The sequence below is a fragment of the Notothenia rossii genome, assembly GCF_949606895.1.
Source record: "Notothenia rossii genome assembly, chromosome: 1".
NCBI classification, from domain to species: Eukaryota; Metazoa; Chordata; class Actinopteri; order Perciformes; family Nototheniidae; genus Notothenia; species Notothenia rossii.
In genome coordinates this window covers 18,744,584-18,762,708 of record NC_136912.1, presented here as the reverse complement: position 1 = coordinate 18,762,708, position 18,125 = coordinate 18,744,584, and the positions used below count along the sequence as shown (strand labels likewise).

General features: G+C 39.2%; 1 long non-coding RNA gene across 1 annotated transcript; it reads right to left on the bottom strand.

Annotated features, from left to right (window-relative positions):
• Positions 1 to 1,792: 1,792 nt before the first annotated feature.
• LOC307037580 lies at positions 1,793 to 14,946 on the bottom strand. Its single transcript, XR_013807710.1, has 2 exons — positions 14,585 to 14,946; positions 1,793 to 1,911 (listed from the first exon to the last, which is right to left on the bottom strand). It is a non-coding gene; the product is annotated as an uncharacterized lncRNA (long non-coding RNA).
• Between the last annotated feature and the right edge of the window lie 3,179 nt (positions 14,947 to 18,125).

Sequence of the window (18,125 nt, the reverse complement as noted above, 5' to 3'; positions counted from 1 at the left end):
TCTCTCCCTATCCCTATACCGGAAGACTTTGTCCGTGGACAATCTCTCTCTGCCGTTTGGATCTGTAGATCCCTTGTGTTATTTTGTAATATGTTTACTCTGGAGGACCAGGTAGTATAGGTTTTCGCGGCTTTATTTTACCCATAGGTATTTGTTAGATCTCTGGGTAGGGGAGGGAAGCTCTGGGTCCTACGGCCCGTGGTGTGGCTGGCCCAGGCCCCCTTCTTCCTTTTGTTTGTTTTTCCTGTCCTCCAGACCTTGTTCATTTGCCGTTGGCCCATGTGAGTACGGTTGTGTGTCAAAAGAAATGAACGCCGTTAAGTGCTGCGTGTTTGGTGTGTTTTATGTTACGTTGCGGGTCTCCCCACAAGCCACTACCACTGAGTAGAGGGCGGGTCGTAACAGAAACAATGCCTGACGTGTTTTGGACGTAATCTCGTCTTTGTTTACACTAGCAAGCCTCGCTAACACTCAGAGCTAACCTGTAGTGTTTAGAGCACATGTTTTAAAAAGCAGGAAATAAAAAAAGAACTCACCTTGTGATAAACCTGCAAGAGAAAAAGCATTTGAGCTCCATACTATTTCAGAAATAATCCTTGACGTGGTTTAAACAGAATTTTACTTTATCTCCGGTAGAATTCTGAACAGGCATTAGCTCTGCCTTCTCTTCTTTCTTTTTTTTCAAGCTAAGGACCCAAGATCCGCGTTTCTCTAAAAGGGCTGCAAAAGAGGGGTTTGAGCAGTATGAGGCATGGCTACAATGGGTGAACTGTTTGGTATTTTGAAAAAAAAACTTCACAGACATGTTTTGTATAGGTATGGCCCTACAATATATTTTTCAAATATAGCATGATAGGTCCACTTTAAGTTCCCTATGAAGAGCCAACCTTCAATTTAGAGAATTCCCAGTTTATTCCCGTTTATTCCCATAAATTCCCGTTTATTCCCATGGAAAGTTTCCATCTTTTAAAATTCCCGGAATTTTGCATCCCTAGTAAGACGTGACACAGACCTTTAAACCTTACCAAAGGATTCAGTGGCCCATGGATATTGTATTGAGATATGGCCAGAAATCATAACTTTAACATAACATTGTTACTTTCACTTCAACAGTTTTAGTTCTTTAGGCTGGAAATACATGCAGAATGTCAACCTTGCTCATCTTGAATCACCCACCATCAGAAAGTAAGAAAGTGTATTATAAATAAGCGTTTGCAGTAGGCCACCACGCAATGCAGGCTACAACTAGCCTAGAGGATAAGTGCGCAATGCTCGGTTGATTTAAGCATGGTCAAATAAAATTCCATTACAATATGCCATGTTGTTGCCTTTTAGCAGGGTTTATCTGTGTTTGTTGCAAGTAAACGTGTTTGCACTAAACTAGTAGAAAAATGACAATCACAACTTCACTTTGCCTGGATTGATTGTTTCTTGAATGGCAGCAATCAATTTGTTTCTCTTTCTCTTTTGTTTAACTTTTGGCTGTCGGTGACAAGATGTTGTTAAATTGTAATCTGTTACACCCCAAGTCTGGTAACTCCAGTCATGACGTTATGTTAATACCATCTATACATACTAGTGTCACAGCTATAGCCAATATTCATGAGACAACAATAGCCCATCATCGCTTGAAACTTTCATGAACATTTCACTCAGTGATCAGTCATGCTAAAGGTCAACTTAAAAAGTTAACAAAAGAATCATGGTAATGTGAACTATGCAATACAGTATTTGATCCTGTGTGTATATATTTGTAGGTGTAGCAAAGAAGTGGAAGAGAGGGACAGACAGCTTAATGACTGACTGCCTATTTAATTGACAGATGGGATGTTGATGGCTGTTCAGCTGCCTCCACTGTGGAGCCACCAGTGGTCTCCATGACGATCTCACGTCTCCAAACCCACTCAGGACCTTGGATTAGAAACACAAACACATCAGTCCAAGGTTTGTACTACACACACATTCCCACTAACCCACTTACACATTATATAGTTACCTTGCCCCTTTATACAACCACAACAACAACACCCCCACTGTTACACCATGACTTATTGATTTATGATGACCTGTTGCTTTATTGTGAATTATATCTGGTTGATTGTTGTGTTACTGAGATAAACAATGTGCATCCTCAGCTCTGGTGAAAATGAAAATCCCCTTCTGATTTCAATTGATGGCTTGGCTGTAAATGTTGTAGCCTGCTTTCAAGCTCATTCACTGAACTCAAAATGCAAATGCGGTAGATAGCTATCTGTAACTGCCGTGTGTGCAACTCTGTGCACGGTGTGCATTTGTATTTAGAGAATCTGTGGTGCATGTAGCCAAAGCTGCATTCTGCATGTTAAGCGTATTTAATTCTGTCAAAAGCCCAAATCCAAATGCAGATTACTTTAATTGTTAATACTTCAGTTTAAGCAAGATGAGGATTTTCACTGATCACTTTTTGTTGATTGCAATCACTTATGTATTTTCTAACGAATGACCCAGAGCTCCTTTAGCTAAAAGCCCTATGTATTACGGATGAAGCTGTAAGGCAATTGGTTAAAGTTTGTCTTGCATACTAAATAACCCATGTATTATGAAGCAGCATGCAGGACAGACATCATAATGGGGTCAGGTATGATGGAAAAAGGCTTCCACTTAGATAAAAAAAAAACACGGTATGACCACGTTTTAATGCAATCCTCCCTTATTCCCATACATCTTGTTCAATTAAAACAACTGATTTCGCACAAATTGTGTGCTTGGAATTTTTGTTCAATCTCATGTCCCTAATGCCGAAAAAATGATCTGCTTGGTTGATCCTGTAGAATTGCACAGCTTGAAGATAAACTAAAAGCCTTCTCTTAAAGGTCACCTCTATTATACACTGCTATGAATGGTTATATGGAGGTATGAGGGGCCGTACAGGCCGTAATTCATACTGGTCCTCTCACACTCATACATTCTCCTTTTACATACATATATTTTCACTCTTAAAGGTCGAGCGGGGCGGGCTCATGTTCAGAACTTCTGATTCAAATCAACATGATGGAGGGAGATGAATCCGTGTATCTTCGGACCATTTGATTTTGGTATGTGTATTTTTATCTGTGCATGTGTGAGAGGATGACCAATAGTTCTGAATTCTTAATCCATCTGGAGAGAACTGCAGGGCTTCTGAAAAGTAAAGCAGGCCTGACTGATCACGACTCAAATACTTCTACTTGGAGGGAGGTCAGGATAACCTCCTTGACAATCTTCAGCCTCATTTACCCTTCTGCAGCACAGTCTCTAGCCGGGCATGTCCCTTTGGTTTGTTGAGTTTTTGTTGTTACAGAGGGTTACGGTGACATTTGGCTTTTTTTTTCTCTGCCTAAGTACCTGTTTATGCAGCTGAGACTTTTAGCTATAACTGTATTTTGTCACAGCATTTAATTTACCGAGAAGTTTATCTGCAATCTCATTTAAAATCAGAAGACTTTTTTTTCGTTTTCCAATAATCTTAATGACTTGAAGTATTGTGAATTGAAATATGTTTTTCTTAAACTACTGTTATGCGATACTAAACACAATACTACCCAAACTACAGTTTAATGTGTACTAATTCCTGTATGAGACAGATTCATATTTGCCCAAATACAGTTTGGCTAAAGTTGTGTGTATCTTATCTCTGTATGAGTGTCTAATGTGAAGCTTTGCCTCATGATTTCTCGATGTGAATTTGATCCAAATGCTCCAAATCTGATTACTCTGCTCAATTACCTATTTAGTTGGAGATTTATCTTTAAAAAACACATGGGACGGATATATCTTGTGTCATGAGCTGAACGAGAAACTGGCCTTGTAGTATTTGCAGTGACAGAATTGGTGGATAAAATGGCTGACTATACGTAATCTTACGTATAGTCACACTACAGGCACACACACGTGTCTGTGTGTGCCTGTCATGTGCTTGGGGTGTAAGATTCCACATTGCAAAATATGCAAATATTTCTTACTTCCTGAAGCAATGTCAACAGAAACACACTGTCCGGTGTTTTTTTCTGTGACCACTTGAATGCTTACCTTTCTGCTTGTACCCTTGCACGTGCCATATGCAAGTGCGTGCATGCATGCGCTACTTTTTTGAAGGGGACACCATATTTGGAGATAGTGCCAGACGCTGGAATGCTTCCCTCGTAAAAAATGGGTGTGCGTGACACAATCTTGTAGCAGATGTGTATGTGTTTTCATTGAAGTAAATATAAATGCTACATGATTACTGGTCAACTATACCTCTGTTCTTATTCTTTCATGTGTGGGTACTAAATGGCTACAAACATTGTGGAGAAATTAGCTTAAACATCTTTCATTACTCCATATGAAATGGAAGCAGTTTTTTATGACAGGGACGAGAGAGGTGGGGGAGGGACGCATTCCAGGAGTTTCAGCATGTCAATTGTCAGGGGAATCGACTTGTTTTCAATAGAGGTGTGTGGTTAGTTACTTTGTGTTAATAATAGCAGTATGTGTAAAGGAAGCTGGAAATATACAATGTGAAACCTTTTATTTGAAGTAAAGATGTGAACAATAGCTCAAACAAATGGAAGGGCCATAGGTAAGCCTGAGAAGTTTGACTATTTGAAAAGCATCTCTAATACTGCTTAAGAGCATAGGTAATGTGTTCCTCGTTGTTATTGATATGAAAGTAATTAACATGTATTACGTATATTTAGCCAACTATAACAACTATATCTTAAAACATACTTTTAACTTGTGTGTGGCAGTCAGGAGGCGGGAAGATGGACTCAGGGACACAGGGCCATAAAGGAGATGTGTGTGTGCTGGCTAAAAGCTGCTGTGTCGCACTGATTGGGTGCGACAGGCCATGTGTTGATCTCTGCCAATAAGATGACCTCTGGGGGAATGCACGTACACACCTCCTCCTGTGTTTTAGTATGAAAGCCTGTGTTTTCCTTTGGTTCGCGCTCTTGTTTTTCACCAGCCGTTCCTGAGACCTGTCTCACACGTGGGGTAGAACCTGAGCCCGGAGTACTCTGCAGAGTGCTTCGTGATTTCTTTGTATTTTGTATCGTTACCTTGTATCATTAAAGCCGGATTATTGTTTCACTTGTATTCTGGTGTTTCTTAATCCCTCCCTTTTCCCGAATTCACCTAGCTTGTCAAACGACACGCGGAGACGAGGTTGGTTTGCAACATCCTCAAAATCTCCAACAAGTGGTGACCCCGACGTGTCTGAGTGGGGTGTTTTCGGGGAAGAGACCACCAGCGGCAAGCGGACGAATGGTCCGGAGAAGGCCTAGAATAATCTCTGACAACTAAAACGGGGATCCTACAATTGAAAGGTGAGCAGACAAGCCTGTTTCTATCGAAGGTCTGTAATTGGCTAAACTAAATTTTAGAGTTGTCAGAGACATATTCCGGTGTCATAGTTGTTGCGGTGGAATATACAAATCCATATTTTAGATAGGTAGGAAAGTTATATAACATAAAAGTGAATCAACGAGGTATGTAAGACGAAGGTGAAAGGCCCCGTACTTTTTTCAGAAAGGAGACGGCTGAAGACTCGTTGGGGGACGTCCAGTGACCGTTTTCAGACGGCATCCAGGAGACGAATCTGAATAACAATTCTTAGGTTCATAGGAATCGAAGTTGAGTTATAAGTAAAATCCAAAGGAGAGTAACGCAACCTTCAAAAAGCAATTTTGAAGTGACCGGACCTCATTAATCCTTTGTTCTGTGGGGGTTGCTGAATAGACTGTACGGGGAACATTTTTTTCTGTGAATATTTACTGGTAACAAGGACAGTAAGTCAGATCAATAGATATGAAGTCTGTGAATATTTACTGGTAACAAGGACAGTAAGTCAGATCAATAGATATGAAGTCTGTGAATATTTACTGGTAACAGAAACAGCCTAAGTCAGATGAATAGATACGAAGTCATAATGAAGGGAACATTTTAACGAGAGGAGCGTGAGTTGAGAGCTTACGAGGACAGTGGGTTAAAAAAAAAAAAAAATTGAATAAAAGGATAGCAGAAGTGTTAATTGTTGAAAGAAGCCCCCCTTTTCCAAAGGAGAGGCTGAGAGCTACAGCAGGGGAGAGAGAAGGGGGTGTCAGTATTTGTCTGTGAGATTTTCCCCCACCCTTTTTCCTCTCGAGAGCAGCAGCAGCAGCCCGGAGTGTGTCTGCTTGCTTTTTTCTCTAGTGATCTGAAGTTGGAGTTTAATACATAGAAAATTAACAGATCAAGGTGTGATTTGAAGTGGTAGATATATTGAAATAAATAAGAAACAATGATTTGCTGCTATTTAAATATAGTCTGTGAGAACTGATTGATACCGTTGCATTGCGTTGTGAATTTCATGGTATTTGTCATTAACTAAGGATTGTACTTAATTATATTCCAAGGGGAAAATTATATTAAATACAGGAACAAAAGAGTAGAAAGTAAAGATAAGGTTTTTGGAAGTTTGTCAGAGGGAATCTGTTAATGTTTAAGCATGACAGAGGTCCTGCACGAGGTTTTACTCCAGCCATCTCACACGGTTACACAAAGGGGTGATTTATGAGAAACTTGTGGTCAGGAGAAATGAGATGTTTTGGAGAGTAGACAGAGAGAGAGAGAAAAGTAAGGTTGTTGCTAAAATATAGAGAGTAAAAGTTATATAAAGTTAACTACTATTCGGGAGAATGTCATATTGTTGAATGAGTAACCTAAAATAAGTGAAGATGGTGAAATAGTTTGATTAAGGATACAACCGGTAACTACTGATTAAATACACAGTGATGGTGTACATGAACATTGAGAGTAGATTAAGTTGTTTTGTTCTTCATGCTTTTCACCAGAAGTCATTTGAATTGTTATTATTTTTAAGTAGTGTTGTTTTGGGTTATATTTCTAGACTATAATGTACCCACATGCATGTGGTTTCTTTGTCCCTGTTCATTTTAAAGTCAGCCGCCTCATGGCTAAATCTATTTGACCCCAGGAGGTCAAGAGTCATTCTGTTAGACCACCATCTTGTGAAAGACAAATCATTGTTCTTTTGTCACATTTTGAATTAGAAAAGAGTTCATTTTGCTAGATCAATTTATCTATAAATGTTGTAGTGGGAGTTTTGTTTTTGCTAACATTTTTAGGAACGACAACACTAGGAGATGAGTAAACTCAAGAATCCGTGGAGTGTAAATACATTGAGAAACACATTTTTATACTCTAACTTTTTGCACATCATAGACAAGGAATTCAGACAATATAAATAAATATTCACCAAAAGTAATGAGTAAAATGGAAAGTAGACATGGGCCTACACTTGAGTCAAATTATATTACTGTGATCTGATCAGTGTGCTCTGCAGGTTTACTATTGTTCTAAGTAACAGTGGGATTTAAAATATTGGAGAAAGTATGGAGATGTTCTTTCGTAGTGTGTGAAATATGTAATGCTTGAAACAGGTATTTCAATTTATGGAAGAAAATGGTTTCCTGAAAGACTCAGGTTGGGTAGATATGTAACAATGGATGAAACAATTTATAGAGGGAGTTTTTGTAATATCATTAGTAGACATTAATGGTGTTGTTTAGATGGCATTTAGCAACTAAGACATATAGTATGATTAGAAAGAGACAGAGTGGAAAGGGTTGGATTGATTCAATCTCAGTGTGCTAGATTTCTTATGGATAATGCGTCCCGGGACCTGGACTCCCCCTCTGAGTTAGAAAGGCTACGACCCCGTCCCTCCAAACTAGACAAAAGACCCAACCCAAAAGGAGGCTCCTCCTTCTCCATCAAACAGACAGAGAACCGGAGCTGAACCGTCTCCACCTGAGGCATCCAGAACCAAACCGCTTGCTGACATACAGAAATACTCTCATCAGTCCCTCAGACAGGGCATGAAGCTGAGCCACGAGATTTGGCACAGGAGCAGAGTGGGGGACATGAGAGCAGAATCCGCCCTCCATGAAGCAGCAGAGAGACTGTAAAGGGGAGATGAAATGCAAAGCAGTGCAAGAACAGTGGCATGATGTGGGCTGCAGATGTGACTGGGCCAAAGGCTGCCTAAAAGAGTTACAGCGGATGGATTCAAGAGCTGATGGACTGAAGAGAAGACAGAATCAGAGGAGTTGGCATAGTCGATTTGAGGTGAGGAGGTCGGGGTCACGGCTTGAGACAACCAGGGGAGGAGAAAAGGAAAACGGGAATGAGTGAGTTTACACATAAACACACTTATTCACAAAACGCGCATAGAAGACACCACATTTAAAGAACTTGAATTGACTTGATAAATAAGTAAAGATAAAAAGAGGTATTAACCATGAATTAATCGATTGGTAAATTCAAAATAGCAGTAAAGAGGAAACTATTAATGTAAAATGAGAAAATCATCCTAAAAACACACTGAGGGTTAAAGGGGGAGACATGAGGGAAATATGCACTACACTTTAAGCAGGGGGTGTTTTGGAGTAGCACAGTGTAGAACCATATTCTTCAATCTTTCCATCATATTAATAAATCATTCTTCAAGAGATTTTTATTCATGTGTGAATAAAGTAGTGATCTCATTTGTTACAATATTGATTTCACCATTGTGGCATAGTTATTACCATAGGAGGGCTTTAGGATGGAAACTGTTTTTAATCCTTGATAGAGTAAAGGGTGATGGTTGCATGTTCGGACACCCAAGGTTCCACACACTGCTAAAGAGTTTAACATTGTTTTTAAGTAGACCGGAATTGAAGATAAATGAGTATAATGAGCTATGAAATGCAGAGCTACACAGATCCTAGTGATGTTTTGACTTAAGATAATAGTTATGTACACAAGTTTCTGAATTAGATTTATTAGACATTTTAATACTACTTAGTTGTAAATAAATTGCAGTAGTAGTAGTACTATTATGAAGTGAGTTTTGTACCAAGTTGCGGGAAATGTGGGAAGCAGCCGTCCCGATGACAAGTTAGAGATATCTGACTTAAAGTGGTAATCGTGAATTGATAAATGATGGCGCTCCATATATGACTGATTTTTGTAGACAAAGGATACTGGCCTATGCTGAAATATCAAAGTCTCTGCAGAGCACGACACATGGCCAATGAAACTGAGACCAAATGACCTTTGACCCTGACTGACAGTGTGACTTGAGAAAAGCACTATCAATGACTGACTCTGGGGCTGACCAAACTTGACTTTACAACCTGACAGTGTGAGTGTGAATGAATTTCTGCATGTGATCAGTGTAACTGCATGATTCTAAAACAATAACTAACCGAGCATGTCTTTGGACTAATACATTATTTTGGAGCTCCATGGGAAACACAGGTTTCCTACAATTTCACACATTTGGAAAAACGCACATGTGACCCGTTTCTAATTCCCACAGGAGTTGGCGGTTTGCAAATGTAAAACTCAAACTAAAATCTAAAGATTCTGTTTCTTTTAGGACTGCCAGCTGGAAATGAACACTTATTTTCCCTGGAGTGTTTACTGTGAAAAGTGATGGATATACTTTTGTGAATGATGTTTGGTATTTTCTTATAACCACTGGTTACCTGAAGGTTTTCTTCCCATACAGGATTTTATTACACATGTTTACATGTGTAAAAAGGGGGAGTGTGGGATATTTTCATTTAGGGACTGGAAGAAACCTGCCGCCCCAACTCAGATGTTCAATCTGACCATAGATTGACAGTTTTAGATTTAACCTGCTCCATATCTGGGGATAAGATAATGTTTGATTAATGTTGACATGTTTCTAATATTGATTGAGTTATAACAGGTAACACAGATGCAGAATCAGTGGCCAAGGGGCTACTGAGAGAGGTAATTCCAGAATGAGAATGAGAAGGTGAACTGTGATAATGAAAACAATTTTGTAATATTTCAACAGGTATTAAAGTAACTGAGGTTTGAAGTGTAGAAAGAACATATTACAGCTAAGTTAAAACATAGTAATGTAATGAGATAGAATTTAATTTAGACAACATCTTGTAACTAGCCTGGTAAAGAAGTAAAAGCCATAGACTGTTTAGATCATTATGGGGATGTACATTTAATTTAAAGTCATAATAGAAAGACATTTGATGACAGTATGTTGGATTTCTGTATTCATTTTTCAGCTTGATAATATCCAAGCAGTGACAGGTAGAAGCAGTCTCGCCTGGAAATTATTCACTTTGTCAGTATCATGATTTTAGTTGTTTTTAATCCATAACATTAGTTTGTTCCATTACCAGAAACATTAGCAGTTCATATTATATTTAGATTTTAAATGGGATCTCAAGGATTTCATTTATAATAACACAGATGCTTGTCAGGAATTCAGAGCTATTGAGATATTTAGTTCACCTGAAGATGTTGGGGTTTATTTTGTTGACACAGGCCAAGTATTAGAATTCTTAAGCGGCCTACCAGTGGTGGGTCAAACACCTGAGGGCCCAGAAGCACTGAGCGTAGACTTGAGGGGTGGGTATCAGATTTCTCCACACAGGTTGCTGACGCCAAAAGGGGGACCCGAGGAGCAGGAGGCCGACACAGCGGAGTTCGTCTGGCTGAAGGTCGTCAGGCCTACGTGACTCAACCCCAGGTTCTCCGGCCTCTACAGAGTGACCCAGAGGACATCTCATGCCGTCCGCCGAGGAGCAAAGGGGGACATCTGGTACTACTGGAGCCAGTGTGCGGCGAGGAACACTCCGGCTAGGACCTTGGAGGACATCAGGATGGACCTGGCTATCGTCAACGCGGACATCCCTACAGCAGACGACTTGGAAGCAGGCATCAGCGGACTGGAGGAGAAGGACCTCGCGGACATCCCTACAGCAGACGACTTGGAAGGAGGCGTCAGCGGGCTGGGGGACTTCTCGAGGCAGCAGAGGAGTCTACTTCTCTCTGATCAGATTCATCAGTTCCACCTTTGAAGGAAAGGCCGCATCTCCCCCTCCCTATCAGCTGCCCTTGTTGGCGTATTCCGCTGAGGGGGGGGGGGGCCCTGATGATTCAACAACACGCAAGGATGCTGCTGTCTGGCACTCAGGCTCTCACTCTGATAGTTTCTTCATTGTCATTGGAGGTTGTTTTCTGTTCTCAAGGGTTTAATGAAGGGGGACAGACACCGTATTAAAGAAGGACAGTAGTTTTGTTTCAAATGTCTTATGTGTGTTGGTCTCGTTAATGCGAGACCAAAAAGGGGGAATTGAAGGATTATTTGAATTATTTGAAGTATTAAAGTAACGTGGTATGACAGGAAAGTTAAATCTGGTATATTCCTTTTAATGCCACCTTATTTATATTCATGTGTGTTAAATTAGAAAGGACAAAGTATCTTTTCCCTCCCCCAATATATTGAGGTGAATTCCTTGTGTTTAGAGAGAGAGGTGAGAAGGGGACACCATATTTGGAGATAGTGCCAGACGCTGGAATGCTTCCCTCGTAAAAAATGGGTGTGCGTGACACAATCTTGTAGCAGATGTGTATGTGTTTTCATTGAAGTAAATATAAATGCTACATGATTACTGGTCAACTATACCTCTGTTCTTATTCTTTCATGTGTGGGTACTAAATGGCTACAAACATTGTGGAGAAATTAGCTTAAACATCTTTCATTACTCCATATGAAATGGAAGCAGTTTTTTATGACAGGGACGAGAGAGGTGGGGGAGGGACGCATTCCAGGAGTTTCAGCATGTCAATTGTCAGGGGAATCGACTTGTTTTCAATAGAGGTGTGTGGTTAGTTACTTTGTGTTAATAATAGCAGTATGTGTAAAGGAAGCTGGAAATATACAATGTGAAACCTTTTATTTGAAGTAAAGATGTGAACAATAGCTCAAACAAATGGAAGGGCCATAGGTAAGCCTGAGAAGTTTGACTATTTGAAAAGCATCTCTAATACTGCTTAAGAGCATAGGTAATGTGTTCCTCGTTGTTATTGATATGAAAGTAATTAACATGTATTACGTATATTTAGCCAACTATAACAACTATATCTTAAAACATACTTTTAACTTGTGTGTGGCAGTCAGGAGGCGGGAAGATGGACTCAGGGACACAGGGCCATAAAGGAGATGTGTGTGTGCTGGCTAAAAGCTGCTGTGTCGCACTGATTGGGTGCGACAGGCCATGTGTTGATCTCTGCCAATAAGATGACCTCTGGGGGAATGCACGTACACACCTCCTCCTGTGTTTTAGTATGAAAGCCTGTGTTTTCCTTTGGTTCGCGCTCTTGTTTTTCACCAGCCGTTCCTGAGACCTGTCTCACACGTGGGGTAGAACCTGAGCCCGGAGTACTCTGCAGAGTGCTTCGTGATTTCTTTGTATTTTGTATCGTTACCTTGTATCATTAAAGCCGGATTATTGTTTCACTTGTATTCTGGTGTTTCTTAATCCCTCCCTTTTCCCGAATTCACCTAGCTTGTCAAACGACACGCGGAGACGAGGTTGGTTTGCAACATCCTCAAAATCTCCAACAGTGTCTAAAGAACATTTTTATCTTCCGTGCGGTTTTCCTTTCTTCCCAGGTTATTTTCCATCTTTTTTCTCATTACTTGTCAAGAAAATATCAAATGTGTCAACACCATGTGTTATTTCACTTCACAGGGACTTAATGAGGCTTTCTGATTGTGTAATTTGTAAAATCCCCTTCACATAACCGTTTTTACAATCAACATGTTATTAGCACATTTGCTGGTTTCCTGCTCTTTACTGTAAATTCTCGGAATGGGGATAACATTCAGTTGAATATTCAGAAAGACAGGAATTTTGGTTATTGATGAATAAGAAATGAATCCTAAAATCCAGTCCCATTACAATTATACATATTGGTCATGGAACAATGCCAAACCTCCCAGTTCTATATAGATCGCGATTAAAAGGACCACAATGCAATATTTATGACAACATAAACAATTGAAGAAACATTTGGTTTGAAAGTAATGTTTATTTTGTTTCCGATTAATTTACCACTTCTGTCAGAGAATATAAATGTTAAACCTTTAAATAAGGATGATTAGACATGTAAATAAGAATCAATTGTTAAGACTGAAATCACCATCTGTGAAACAAGCACAGATGGCTTTTGATTTCTGTTGTTCCATAACCTCCATCTTTCAATAATGAGGTGTTTTTCATTTACAGAAATGAAATGATCCTATCAAAGCACAACACATGAATTAATTACTTGCAAATAAAGATACAGTATACCTCATTGTGCTCAACAACATGTCAAAACAAGAAGTGATTGTGTGGGTAGCTGCCTGTAAACTTCTATAAAAGCCTTTCTCCGATTAGCTCTTCAACTTGTACACCATGAGTCATACATCAGATGGAAAGTGGAACTTTTTTCTGTTGTGAAAAATAGCAGATCAGTACAAATCAACATTTAAATTAGCTCTGTCATACTAAGATGATGATCCCCTATGAAGGAATACGATAAAGTTGACTTTGAATACCTCCTGCGACGCTGCGTCCTCTTATGCGGATATTACATTTTGGGATTGCTGCACCAAACTTTATTCTGCTTTACTTAGACATGTTGTCCGTGTTCGTAGTCACTTTATTGTGTCATCTAGTTCTAGAATTTTAGCATTACCAATACTGCTTATCAATGATGTTATTTATTGATACTCTTAACAATAATACTCTCCATAAATGCTTGCAAAATAATACATACATAATACATTCAAGAAATTAATGGAAACAATGTGAAAAGATTCCAGCACATCCCCCAAAACACATAATCAATTCTTAGTTTATCAGTTTTATGTCTAGACAAAAATGAACATGTTGCCTTTCCCTTGGAGAAGTGAAAATATCTCCAGCTTTGGATAACACTCTTTCAGCAGGTGATGAGGAGGCGTGCCCACAGACTGACTGTAGTTACCTCAGGACGGCTCACACCAGTGTTTGCCCCTGTGGCAACGCAGACAGCAACAACAACCCATAACAATACAGGATGCTGCTACTTAGAAAGTACACATTTGACAACATTGAGGGAGTTTATTGTGGAAATGTTGTAATCAAATCAACTTTTAAATGTCACACACGTACCCTTTACCCGCATTGACCCCTTCTTGTTGGACATGAGGCACAGTTGGCATCTCAAAGGTGGCTAGGATGCAAACTGTTCATAAAAATGCACATCATACAAAAGCTTGTGTCTGAGGGGAGGGTTTCTCACTCTTATAACGGTACCCTTTTTTCTCACCCTAATCATGATTCTCATTAGCCAAGTCACCCACTACTCTACCTCTCCTTCCTCCTAGGCCCTTGGTCACATCTGTTGTACTTGGAATACTAGAGTATACAGCACTCAGACTTAATGGATCGTGCAGTCTTTTCATTATTACAAAAGAGCCAGGCATGCTCCCATAGCATTCAAGCAAGTACTAGAATAAGTGAAGATGAAATGGTGTTTGCCAGTTTGGTGGTCAGGGTTACCAGGTGGTACATAAATCACCATGTTACACAATATCACAGACACACACACAAACAGAGGCAGGAAACTGAAGCAGTGGAACATATTGTAAATCTACAGGGGGCTGAGAGTAAAGAGGAAACATTTGGGTGTTTTTCTCTGAGCACACTTAACCATGTCATTCACATACCGGTTCTGCCTTGAGTGTTTTGACCCCTCCGTTCATGCAGAGAATGGATGATGGGCGATGAGACCTGTAGATTGAAGGGAGATGCCAAGAATGAGCACAAATTACCAATAAAAATGTCCTTTTGTCTCCGAGATGAAAAGCAGAAAACTGGAAAATGTAATATTCATGGAGAACAGACGGAGATTACTTTTGTGGCGTGAGCTCATCAGCAGCCCATTGATGCGAGATATGGAGGTGATTGCTATCGATCAGAGATGGTGTGTTATTTAAAAGCTGAAAAAATCAAGCTTTTATGGATCCAATCTCAAAAGTGCTTGATTTAGCTTACGGTCAGTCAGTTCTCTTGCAGGCTACTTCTTCAAACTTGGTCGTTTTTTGGGTATATGACAGTGAACAGTTCTTAGCTTGATGAAGTTTAATGAAATATTGATTCTGTGTTACAGAGAATTGTTAAGAAGTCATTTTTCAGAGTTGCAAACAGGTCAAAACTAGATTCAAGTCAAACAATTTCAAGACCGAAATACTGTTTCCCATAATCCTGAGGAATAACTAAATACAAATATATATATATACAAATATTTGTATTTTTTTATTCCAGATTGTCGGTGCGGGCACGTCCTTGCCAAATTGAAATACACACTATATTTTCTTGACTGTTTCACATTTGGCACGAGGTGGGCCTATATGTTATATGTTATCATGTTGTAATTTGTGTGCTAATTGTGATGCTTTCTCGTAATAATTAATCATCTCGGCCAATAAAATGATTACACACATGCCATGGTGCCAAAAAAACATTTTTCCATTAACTTACATTGGATAAGACATGACTGTTATTCAGCGTAGTACTTTTTTGTAGGTAAATTGTCTTATGTCACTCTGTGAGACAGGGAAAAGCATTTTTTAAAAAAAAGACATTAGTACTCTGAACAGCAAATCCAAATAAACAAACAGCAATGTAACATGTGCAAGATTCTTATTTTAAACTAAATTCTCCCTTACATCAAAAATGACACAGCAGAAAAGTAGAGGTGTATAATGCTAATAAAGATGCCTTTGTGTTTTTCACCAGTCATCCAGCATACAGAGCTCTTAGCTGTGTCTTAAATCCATGCTACATGCTAATTCTGAGCAGGTTTCGAGTCAGCAGCGTGTTCAAACTCTTGGAGTGGTCATACACAGCCATGGTAAGAGGTCTAATCATACATAATAAATGATGCAGCTGTGCTACACCCACACAGGTGCATTCACTTCTTTTGGCTGATTGACCTCTTACCAGCACAGTGTGAGCTTCATTGATATCTCTCTTATAGGCTCCATTTGGACCTGGTATAATCATGTGAGGTGTATTGTTGATACATTATGAAACTCAAGACTGGTCAATTATAATTGGTGAAGTCATTATGTTAATGAAAGCTTGATTTGAGAGGTGAGGATTATAACTGTGTTAAAACCCAGGGCAAGCGAGGCTAGCAGTGCATGCAGTTTCACAAAATTCTCCCTTTACAACACACACAACTAAACAAACATGCTGACTGCTATCTGTGAGCTGTGTGTCTGCACACACTATGCGGGAAATTTCCTATGAAAGAACAAAGACTGGAAGGTTAAATGTACGATTTTGCGGAACACATCAGTTTAACGCTATCTGTTGCAACAGAGCTACATTTTGAGCTGTTGGGAAATGGTGATTCTTTATTTCAAGCTTTCAGTCAGTGGTTATCTTTCACCGTACAGCTTTCCATACAGCTAACTGGAAGGAACATGGACAAGAAACATGTTCTTTCACACATGGGCTTGGGTATCCACGGATCAAAAGTGTTGCAGATGGAGAGACTCACCAGGACACATTCACACAGCTTCCAAGCTTAGTTTGTCAAATAAGTGGCAACACTGACAGCCCATACTAAATTTCATTTATAACACCTAGAAGTAAGACTTACAATCATATGTTAATTTAAGCATCTCAGCATTAACTGTAAACATTTTGGTATCTTATTATGACTTTACCCCGTGTTTGCCATGAGGCTTTCTAAGATGGAAAGCCAATGCATTTATTAATAAATTCCCCTTAGTTAGGTGGAATCAATACAATGTAATTCCCCTTAAAGATGTCTTTGAAAACAATTATTTTAAATAAAATGTATACACTTCTATTTCCATTTATTTATAAATAGCATCATATATTTATATATATATAATTTATAAAGATATTTAATTATTTGTGTTTTTATCTATACAATATCTTTCCATATTCTAGCTGTCTACCAGACTGCTGCTGCTTTGGGCATCAGCATTGGAGCATATAACAGTGTACATTGATCTTTAATGTTTTTCATGCCTTTCAACACTTCTTTTTCTCCTGTTGTGACCTTTCAAGTAGCCTCTCCTCTCAGTGTAGCACTAAGTCTTCCTGCTGCTCTATTCATGTATTGATCTCTGTAAAGCAGCAGCGGCCTTCAGGAGTCTGGATTAACACTGAATGTGCACACATGGAGGTTGTCCTCTTGTGGAAATACAAGACAGCATTGAAATGAATTCAGTTTTGGCAGAAACATTGGAAATGTTTGAGTCCCTGATGCTCTCCGATCTGCTAGATAATGTTTATGGTGCGGAGGATGGATGAAGTGGTAAACGGATGAGTGAACACAGACATTATAGTTCAATCAGTGTTTGAGCCACCAATGCCCTCTCATGTACTCAATACTGGACTTAAATACAATTGTTAAGGTTATAGCATACTACTAAATTTCAGGAAATATTGTACTTTTTACTCTTGACAAAAAATCAAAGCTATTGAAGGTTTCAAACTAAAAACATATAATAAAATATGATGTTCTATTATAGATTTACAGACTTCTCAGATGTGAAAGTGAATTTAAGTTTGTGTTGAAAGACATGCGTCGTCCTCCCCACTTTCCCAACATGATCCACATAACAAATAATAACACACATGCAAAATAGTAGTTTAGATTTAGATTTATTTAATAACATTTTGTCGACAATACTTGTGTTGAAAAAATGAAATGCAAACATGTACTTGAATTTTTTTTACAGTATTGTAATGCTGTATTGCATCGTAAAGGTATAAAATCAGTTTAAACATTTAAAAACATGTGTGTAAAGTCTGTGTGAGCAAAATCTGCATGATCTAAAAAGATATTAGAAGGGATTTCTATAGAAATTGTAACTGCGTAGTCAGAAAGAAAACATATGGCTGTCTAAAGGAACTGGGCTACGTGTGTCACTAACAACACTGAACCTCGTGCAGATCAGCTCTTTGGGCAATTATTCCCAAGCCAACTCCCATTTACCGTAACATTAGGTAACAGGCTATCAGCGCTTCACATTAGTCTGCTCTGTTTGTTGACAGAATCTGGCTTTTATCTCCTCTTTCCATTCCTCCATCCCGCTGTCTTCTCACTCCCTCCTTTTCTCATCTATCCATCCTGCCGTGTTTTTGGGTAGGTCAGTTTCTTATCTTGTTTCTTTTGATCTGTGCACCCCCCACTATGCTCTTGTGTATGGTGAAACCATCTGT